This window comes from Myodes glareolus, chromosome 11 (assembly GCF_982192425.1).
Source record: "Myodes glareolus chromosome 11, mMyoGla1.1, whole genome shotgun sequence".
NCBI lineage: Eukaryota > Metazoa > Chordata > Mammalia > Rodentia > Cricetidae > Myodes > Myodes glareolus.
In genome coordinates, this window is record NC_142036.1 from 52,061,870 (window position 1) to 52,070,729 (window position 8,860).

Sequence of the window (8,860 nt, forward strand, 5' to 3'; positions counted from 1 at the left end):
AAAGACACATGGTCTCAGGAGAAATCCATTTTGTTTTGTTTTTTTATTCAGGAAGATGAAGAACTGCTCACAATTTTATAATTAAGTTCTCATATTTGTGACTGTCTAGAAGACACAAGGTCCTAATTTTCAAAAAAAGTGGGGGGGGAGAGAGGAAGAAAAGGCCTTATCTAATAGTTGTCTTAGTCTACATTGGTCCATCTGGGCTGTTCTAATGGGAAAACCATAAGCAGGGTGTTCATAAACAACACAGACCTCCCACAAATCTGAATGTTCAGTATGTGGAAGATGCATGTAAAAGACTGTATCTTTACATGGTGGAAAGGGGGAAGAGGCTCTCTGGGGCCTCTTCTATAGACAGAAGTTTCTGTCCCGCCCTGGTCCTGCAGCCATTCAGTCCCAAAGAAACACACAGAGGATTATATTAATTATAAACGGTTTGGCCTATTAGCTCAGGCTTATTATTAACTAGCTCTTTCAACTTAAATTAACCCATAATTCTTATCTATACTTAGCCACAAGGTCTGGTACCTTTTCTTAGTGCAGCATTTTCATCTTGCATCCTCTGTGTCTGGGTGGCAACTGCAGACTGAGCCTTTCCTCTTCCCAGAATTCTTCTAGTCTGGTTGCCCCGCCTATACTTCCTGCCTGGCTACTGGCCAATCAACATTTTACTAAGCCAATATAAGTGACAAATCTTTACAGAGTACAAGACCATTATCCCACAGCACTCTTTGGCAAGACATCACCCCCTTTCATGGAGGCTCCTCCCTCTCTCATGACCCAGTCACCATGCAGAGGTTTCCACTTCTGAGCACCATTGCCAACATTGTTAGATCTTACAAATTTGGGAGTGGACAGGTCCATTTATGGTTGCTTTCTTTTCTTTCAGTGAGGTAACATCAGTTCTCTGTCAAAGTACTTGTCTATTTTAGATAAAATAAGATACACTTGTCAAAGCTGCAACTTATTTAAGGAGTAAATAAGAAGCTTCCAAGGTATCTGAAAACACAGCATGCACTTTATCTTTGAGTCATTTTTTTCCTACTTGGCTCAAGAGAGCTAAATAACTACAAAGGGAAATGAGAGTTTCAAAGCACTACTTGGCAATATTAGCATACTTCCATCTAGAAGAAAACGTGTGGTCTGTGAATTCATTCCTTATTTTATTCTTCTTAGGTCTGGCTTCTGAATCTTTATCTCCACCTCTTGACCTCTGTCATTGGCCCAGTTTCTCCCTGTCCTTCACTCCAATTAAAAAGAACAACCTGTACTTCCCAGCAGCTGGGTGTTACTTCCCATCCAACAATGATAAAATCTGCCCTCAGAGCAGACTTTTGAATTGTCAGATTTGGTGGCTAGAAAGTCACCGGCCATCATTTACTGCTCCTCACGCCCCCTTTGAAACTGCATCCCTTCAGAAGTTTTTTTTTTTTTCTAAACTGCTTTCCAAACCTAATATATTGGTCAACAGGTACTCCCCGACCTCTGTAGTATCCCTTCACTGTGGTGCTCCAGCCTGTCCTCTCCCTTTGTGCTCCCCTCCTGGATCCAAAATAAAACCAATTTTTGACAACACTTGGCAAAATTCTCCGAGGTTTTGATTTGTGTGGTGGTTTGATGAGAGCCAGGCATCAGGAAGTCTGGGACTTCCCCTGAGGTCCACATGGAAAAGGAACTTAGTTTCTTGTCTAAAACCAGGTACATGCTTAGCAAAGCCTGGGGCAGGGGCCTTGAGGGAGCTAAGGGTTTGGATTCTGGGAACTTAATCCCCCCCTTCATGAAGGGCTTGGTCAGAGACACTCTTGGTCTCTGACACTCTTGCGATATCCTGTGTTCCCCTTGTGTACCACTAAATAGCTTCCTCCTGACTTTGTCATGTTGTATAGCTTCCTGCTTACTCTGTCCTCTTCTCCCCCCTGCAAACAGTATGTAAAATGCTGTTTCTTCATAAGCTTGCTTGGCATAAGACATAGTTTATGCAAGATCTCCTGACCTCAGCCTCCAAATGTTCTTCTTTTTCCCCTTTCATACGCTGGTCCTCCCTCTCAGAAGGAACAGTCACTGAAGAACGACTCTAGGTCAGTGGCTACAAGTGAAGGTGGTGCTGTTAGACTTGCAGATTCCAGTACTGGCCTCCCCACTCTGCAGCATGATCCCAGGCAAGTCACATAACACCCATGTGCCTTTCCTTCCTACTGCCTACTATGACTTCTGGGACTAACAGTGTGACAGAGCAGAGAAGAAAGGATTTGTTTTGAGTATTTGCCTGCATGTTTAGTGTACCACATGCATGCAGAACCCAAGGCGGCCAGAAGAGGGCACTGGATCTCCAGAGCTGGGGTGTGGGTACTGGGAATGGAGCCTGTGTCTTCCTCAAGCACTCAGTAAGTGCTCTTCACAGCTGAACCTGCTCTCCAGCTCCAGATCCGATACTATTAAAGGCCCCACTTTGTATGACATCCTCAAATTAATGTTTTAAAGGGAAAGAAGGTTGAGACACAACAAAAGGCCTTCTTGCCCCTCCAGGATAAATTGCTGCAGAAGTGACCGTGAGTGGTGTCCTGTGTGTGATACCAGTGGGAGAATTTCCAAAGAAAAGAGAAAACATGGAACTGAAACCAGAACAGGCAGGACACAAGTGGAGCCGAGACGGATGAAGAGTTGATCTCAGAGCCGCTGCATGTAAGACCCCATCAGGGGAGAACAGAGGCAGAGAGACTGTGAAGGTGCCAAGTTTATAGTATTTCTGGTGTACAATAAACACAGGCACCAATCCTTTCTAAAGGAAAGCATCAAATAAGGCCCCAGCACTCAGGTCAAGAAAATATGAGCTCCCATTAGAAATCGCTAGGGATGAAGACTACAGATCTGGTGTGGGAGAATGGTCTGTATTCTGTCAATTATATTTTAAATAAACGCTGACTGCCGGTAGCCAGGCAGGAAGTATAGGTGGGACAATCAGGCAGGAAGTACAGGCAGGTCACTAAGAACAGGAGAATTCTGGGAAGGAGGAAGCCCATTCCTCTGCAGTCTTGACCTGCCACAGAAGCAAGATGTGACTGCCTTGCTGAATAAGGTACTGAGCCATGTGGCTAACACAGATAAGAATAATGGGCTAATATAAGTTATAAGAGTTAATAAGAAGCCTGAGCTAATGGGCCAATCAATTTATAACTAATGGAGACCTCTGTGTGATTTCTTTGGGATTTAACAATTGTGGGAACTGGGCAGGACAGAAAAACCTCATTCAACACAGATCAACGTGGTTGACTTGCTGAAGTTCAGATATTGCAAGATCAGAAATAGGGTAAAATAACTACAATCTTTTAATGAAATATGAAAATATTTATCAAAGAATAACATCAAAATCATCTGAGAAATTAACAATAACTCTGTAGCACGAATTGTAATCGTTCTTAATAAAAACCCAGAGTCAGATATTAGGGGGTGAAAGCTGAGATCAGAGAAGCAGTGCAGCCAGCCACTAGAGACTTCTAACCTCTACTGATTCTCACACCAAAAGAGTGATCCTGTCCTCTGACTGCTTCAGACTGCATCCTCAGACTGCATCCTCAGACTGCAATGAGCTCCTGTCTCTTCCTGCTGTATACTCCTCCCTGGGCCTAGCTACCTGGGAGACTCCTGTCTCCACCTCCCTAGTGCAGGGATTAAAGGTGTGGGATCCCCAGTGCTGGGAGCACCTTTGAATTAGCTGTTTCTCTTACAGACTGGATCAGTTTGGTGTAGCCCAGTGTGGCCTTGAAATAACAGAGATTCCTTTGCCTGTCTCCCCAGTCCTGGGATTAAAGGTTTGTGCCACCACTGCCTGGCTTCCAGTGGTGTAGCTTTGCACTCTGATCTTCAAGCAAGTTTTTGTAGAAGGCCGCAGCCACATTCTCCATTATCAAGATGGCGCTGACATCCGGCTTCACCACCAGGTGAACGCACATGTGCTCGGTAATTTCCCACTGAGTCCCCGCCTACTCCCGAGGCATCACCTGGGATTATGAACAATGGACCTATCCAAGAGTGACACGTCCAAAGCAGGGTCTGTTTCCTATATAAGGGATGGGTTCCATCTTATCTGGGTCTCCGCCATGTTGGCTGATGCCCGCTCTCCCAAGGGGCATTAAAGCTTTACTGCAGAAGTATCCTATGTGTACCGCGTGGTTCTTGCTGGCGAGACGGTAGCGCGGGACATCTGGTGCCGATACCCGGGAAGAAGAAGAAAAAGAAGAACTTTGCACCGCCGGAGACCCCTTGGACACAAGGAGGATTCAGAACTGCAGGAATGCGTGCTCAGAGAGGTACGTTCTAAAGTCCAGAGAGCATATCAGAAACTGAGCAGCAGTGGGAGGTTGTGCGCGCACCCAGATAAGTTAAAAAGGACCCCCCGGTAAAGAATGGGGGAGACAGAAAAGAAAATAAGTTAAAAAGGACCCTCCGGTAAAGAATGGGGGAGACAGAAAAGAAAATAAGTTAAAAAGGACCTCCCGGTGATTTTGGGAGAGTGGAGATGGGGGAGAAGGCTGATTTGCAGGGTCGAAGGCTTTGTGTTGTGTTGTTCGTGTTGTTTTTTATGTACTGGACAGGAGAGGGATATTTGAATTTGGGAGCTGCTAAAAAAGGTAGTTTAGATTTAAGGCATGGGCTTAAGAATATGATGTTTTGGGAGAGAGGTTCTGTTTTCGCCTCCACGGAGGATGGGAGCCTAAGTACGTGCTTGAGATCCACGTGGTTTGAATCACCGAGACCTCCTGAAATGTTGTAGTGTATACCCCTAAGAATACAACGGCCCAATAACAGCAGGAAGCAGCCAGAGAGACTAAACGACGCCCAAATTCCCTAAAAGATTAAATGAGGTCCTTACAGAGCAGCAAGCCTGCTTCTCTGAATTCCGCTTTGCTCCGTACACCGGTTTGGGCACGGAGTGGGTGCAGCTGGGGCTGGAGGGCGGCTGGAGCGGAGCTTTGCTCTATGGCTATGGTGGGGAGCACGTTGCGCCGGCTCAATTGGTGCAGCTTGGTTGGTGCCTGGCCTGGAGGATGTCACAGCGGTGCCACAGGCAGCTGGGCCAGAAGGCTTACAATGTACCTAAAACTGTGAGGGTCTCTGAGGGTAAAATGGCTCTGATTCCATTTGGCTATGCTAAACGATGCTGACTTCAGGCAGGGCTGGTCGTATTTATCATAATAAAAGCGCAATTAAGGTTTAAATGCAGTAAACAGGCAGTACCGTATTACATCTACATAGTGCGACTTAAGTTTTTAAGAACTGCTTAGCATTTTAAGAACTCAAGTCCTCCTGAAAGATTGCTATGTGTACGCTTGGCTTGTCTGGTGTTTCAGGATCCGCAGGGAGATGGATGCGAAGGGCCTTTGGATTTTGGGGTGATTGGGTCGTTGGCTGGATCTGTGAGAGTTTACAGCCGCTTTTGCTGTGGCACAGGTGTTGAGAGTTGGCTAGTAGGGAAGCGGCCCTGTTCGCCGCCTCTCCCATCGGCCCCTTGAGCCGCAGCAGCTCTGGCGCGGACCTTGAGTTATTGCCGGCCTGTGCAGCCTTGGTCTGAGTGTCGGCTCCCGCCACACTCCGCCACCAACACAGCCTCAGAGAATGAGGCTAGCCCCGCGGGGAAGGCAGGGGCGCCTGGGGGTGGAGCCGCCACTTCTTGGCTTGGGACACAGGGAGCTGCGCAGCGAGCAGGCCCAGGGCCGCACACAGCCCTTGGATGGCGGGCGGGCTCTGGAACCCAAGGCCACCATACCGGCAAGGAATACGGCAAGGAATACGGGAGCCAATAAATCTTAAATCTAATATCAACAAACAGGGCCTGGGTTTTTCCTAGGCGCCACTGGGGCAACACGGCCCATACCGTAAAAAACAGAGATCCCCATATGGGTTCCCCAATGGCCACGTCATCTTAGGACTCCAGGCTGGAAACAGGAAAACGGTTTTCTCATATTTTTAAAACAATAATCTCATCTGTGCCAGATTTAAAATGGTTTAATTCTAAGGCCTACTATAATGACACAGACAAATAAGATTGCTCTTTAGAACAGAGACCTATAGGTCTCTAAGTTCAAGACCAGCCTACTTCCAGTACTGACTGTGCTAAATTTTTACACTGAGTTTTTTAATACTCTTAAATGTTATTTTGGGAGAAGAGTTTGTTTGTTTTTTTCTAGAAATGCTACTATTCATGCTGTGGATTCATCTGTCCAGAGGCCTGAGGACAAAGCCTCTGCTATGGAGCTGTCTGGCCTGATTGCTGCGGAGCTGGCAGGTTCCTGAGGGATGGTCCAGCTCCTGCCCTTGGTCTGTCAGTTATTGCTATGTTGTTGTTGTACATTGCAATGTTGTTGTTGCTATGCCATTACTATGCTGCTAGATTTCCCCTTGTTTTGTCAGTTATTGCTTGCTATCAGTTTCCCTTATCCTGTCAGTTATTTCTGCTAAACACTATGGGTATCTTCAAGACAGGTTACAGAATGCCATGGTTATTCAAATTAAGAATTGGATAAATATCTATTTAAACAAAAAGGGGGGGAATAATATAAAGGAACTGCCCCCGATGCCAAGAACGGCCATCGCCATGGCTCTGTTCACCATAAATTTTTTAAATCTGGATGATAATGGCCAAAATGCTGCAACACGACATTGTTCGGATCCGCAGCGGCCCAAAGATTTGGTTAAGTGGAAAGATGTGCTTTCTAATGAATGGAAAGGCCCGGATCCCATCTTATTGAGATCCAGGGGAGCTGTTTGTGTCTTCCCACAGGATCAAGAAAGCCCATTCTGGCTGCCAGAGCGATTGACCCGAACAGTGAAGAGTGATCCACAACACACGGATTCGCCTGAGGACCTGGCTGCTGTTCCTCCTGCCATTTTGCAGATGGATGACAGAGCACCGATGGAGGACACTCTCAGCTTTCCCGAAGCTGTTACCAGTCAGCCATAGGATGGCGGTGCTTCCTTGACTTTTTACAACCAATATGACTCTGGGCCCCCTCCCCCTACCGTCCTAGAGATGATTTATAAGCTTGGCCATAGGATTACAGTCCTGGGTCGTGTCTTTCTTCCCCTACTTCAAAGAATGGGTGGGGGTGGAAATGTTTTGGAACGGTCCTGCTATGGAATAGTGTTTCTCCTCTGGATGGTCTGCTGACTCAAATCCCAAAATCGTAGGGACAAAGTGGTTATTGCACAAGCGCTGGCTGCCCTGGAACAGGGGCCTCTACTGATATGTGGTTATCTATGTTAAAGCAGTAAGGTTTAAGCCAACCAGCTCCTGCACCCCTAGGACTGTGGTCCATTGCACAGGGTGGAGTGCTTGGCTTAGCTAGCCCTGAAGGTTGTTGAGCTGAAGAGCATCGCACAGAGAATGGCCCTCTCTGAGAGATAAGTCGCTTTGCTTAAGGGTTTTCTGCCGTATATTCCCTTTCCCAGAAAATTGGCAGAGGGCAGGCCGGATAGGCTCCAGGTGTCATGAGCCTAGGGACAGATTCCGTGTAAGCCCATTTTAATGTTTTCATTTTGGGAAGTGCGACCTCTATCTTTACCTTCCTAGGGAGTTGCCTTTCTGCAAAGAAGTAAAATTAGGGGGAGATGTAGAAGGCCGCAGCCACATTCTCCATTATCAAGATGGCGCTGACATCCGGCTTCACCACCAGGTGAACGCACATGTGCTCGGTAATTTCCCACTGAGTCCCCGCCTACTCCCGAGGCATCACCTGGGATTATGAACAATGGACCTATCCAAGAGTGACACGTCCAAAGCAGGGTCTGTTTCCTATATAAGGGATGGGTTCCATCTTATCTGGGTCTCCGCCATGTTGGCTGATGCCCGCTCTCCCAAGGGGCATTAAAGCTTTACTGCAGAAGTATCCTATGTGTACCGCGTGGTTCTTGCTGGCGAGACGGTAGCGCGGGACAAGTTTTATTTGCTAAAACACAAACAAAATATCACTACAACTCTCAAAAAAAAATAAATACAAGCAAAATTAAAATATAAATAAAAGTCAAACTAAAAACTAAGAGGATAGAAGTATGACCCTGCCTGGACCTGGACCCTCCTTCTGGAGCCACCAGTTCTGGTTTTAACGAGCTCTTCCTGGATGTCCACAACTGCCTTGTTTCATTTCTTGTGGTTGCCCAGACTGTACAAATTGGCTGGAATCCTCTGTTCATTTTATTAAAGGTTGATATTAAGGGGGGGGGGATATAAATCCACCAAAGAATAAAAGAAAATGAAATTCTGACAATACAGCCCTGAGGAATCATTCTACAGTTTCATTTTCCTCTCAGAAGCAATTAAATCCTAATTACATAGATGCAGAAACATCACAGAGATGTGTTCTGCCTCCTTAGACTGTAGTCTTGAGAGTAAATCATATTTGCAAATCTAAGAAAAATATGTCAAAAGAATAATAGAGTTATTCACTGGGAGCATGATGATTCAATGTTTTGTCCTATACCAGAGACAAATTAAATTTTTTGTTTGCTTGGTTTGTATCAAGTTGCAAACAGGATGGCTTTCTAGAAATACAGATTTTGAAAAAAGACAAGAGTATTTCAGTTTTGAATATGATACAGAAAGTTCCTTCTCAGAGCACTGTTGCTGGAAGGGAAATAGTTAACTGTTTAACTGTGTATACTTACCAAGGGAGGCAATATACCAATTATGCTGCAGGAAACTAAGATAAATTGACCCAAAATCTTTAACAAAGAGTGAGCAATTTCTGAGGCTTTAGCAAAGCTCACATCACTTAAAAATACATTTGCCATTAAAAATTCATGTTTAATATATCTCATGGGCATTGTCCTCTCTCCAAGGAGTCAACTGAGGCTACCATGGCTC

At 45.7% G+C, this 8,860-nt stretch overlaps 1 long non-coding RNA gene across 1 annotated transcript; it reads left to right on the forward strand.

Moving 5' to 3' along the window:
- The first annotated feature begins 4,316 nt into the window (after positions 1 to 4,316).
- On the forward strand, positions 4,317 to 7,886 carry LOC148120506 (uncharacterized). The gene is made up of 2 exons (XR_015739236.1): positions 4,317 to 6,318; positions 6,782 to 7,886. It is a non-coding gene; the product is annotated as an uncharacterized LOC148120506 (long non-coding RNA).
- The last annotated feature ends 974 nt before the right edge of the window (positions 7,887 to 8,860 follow it).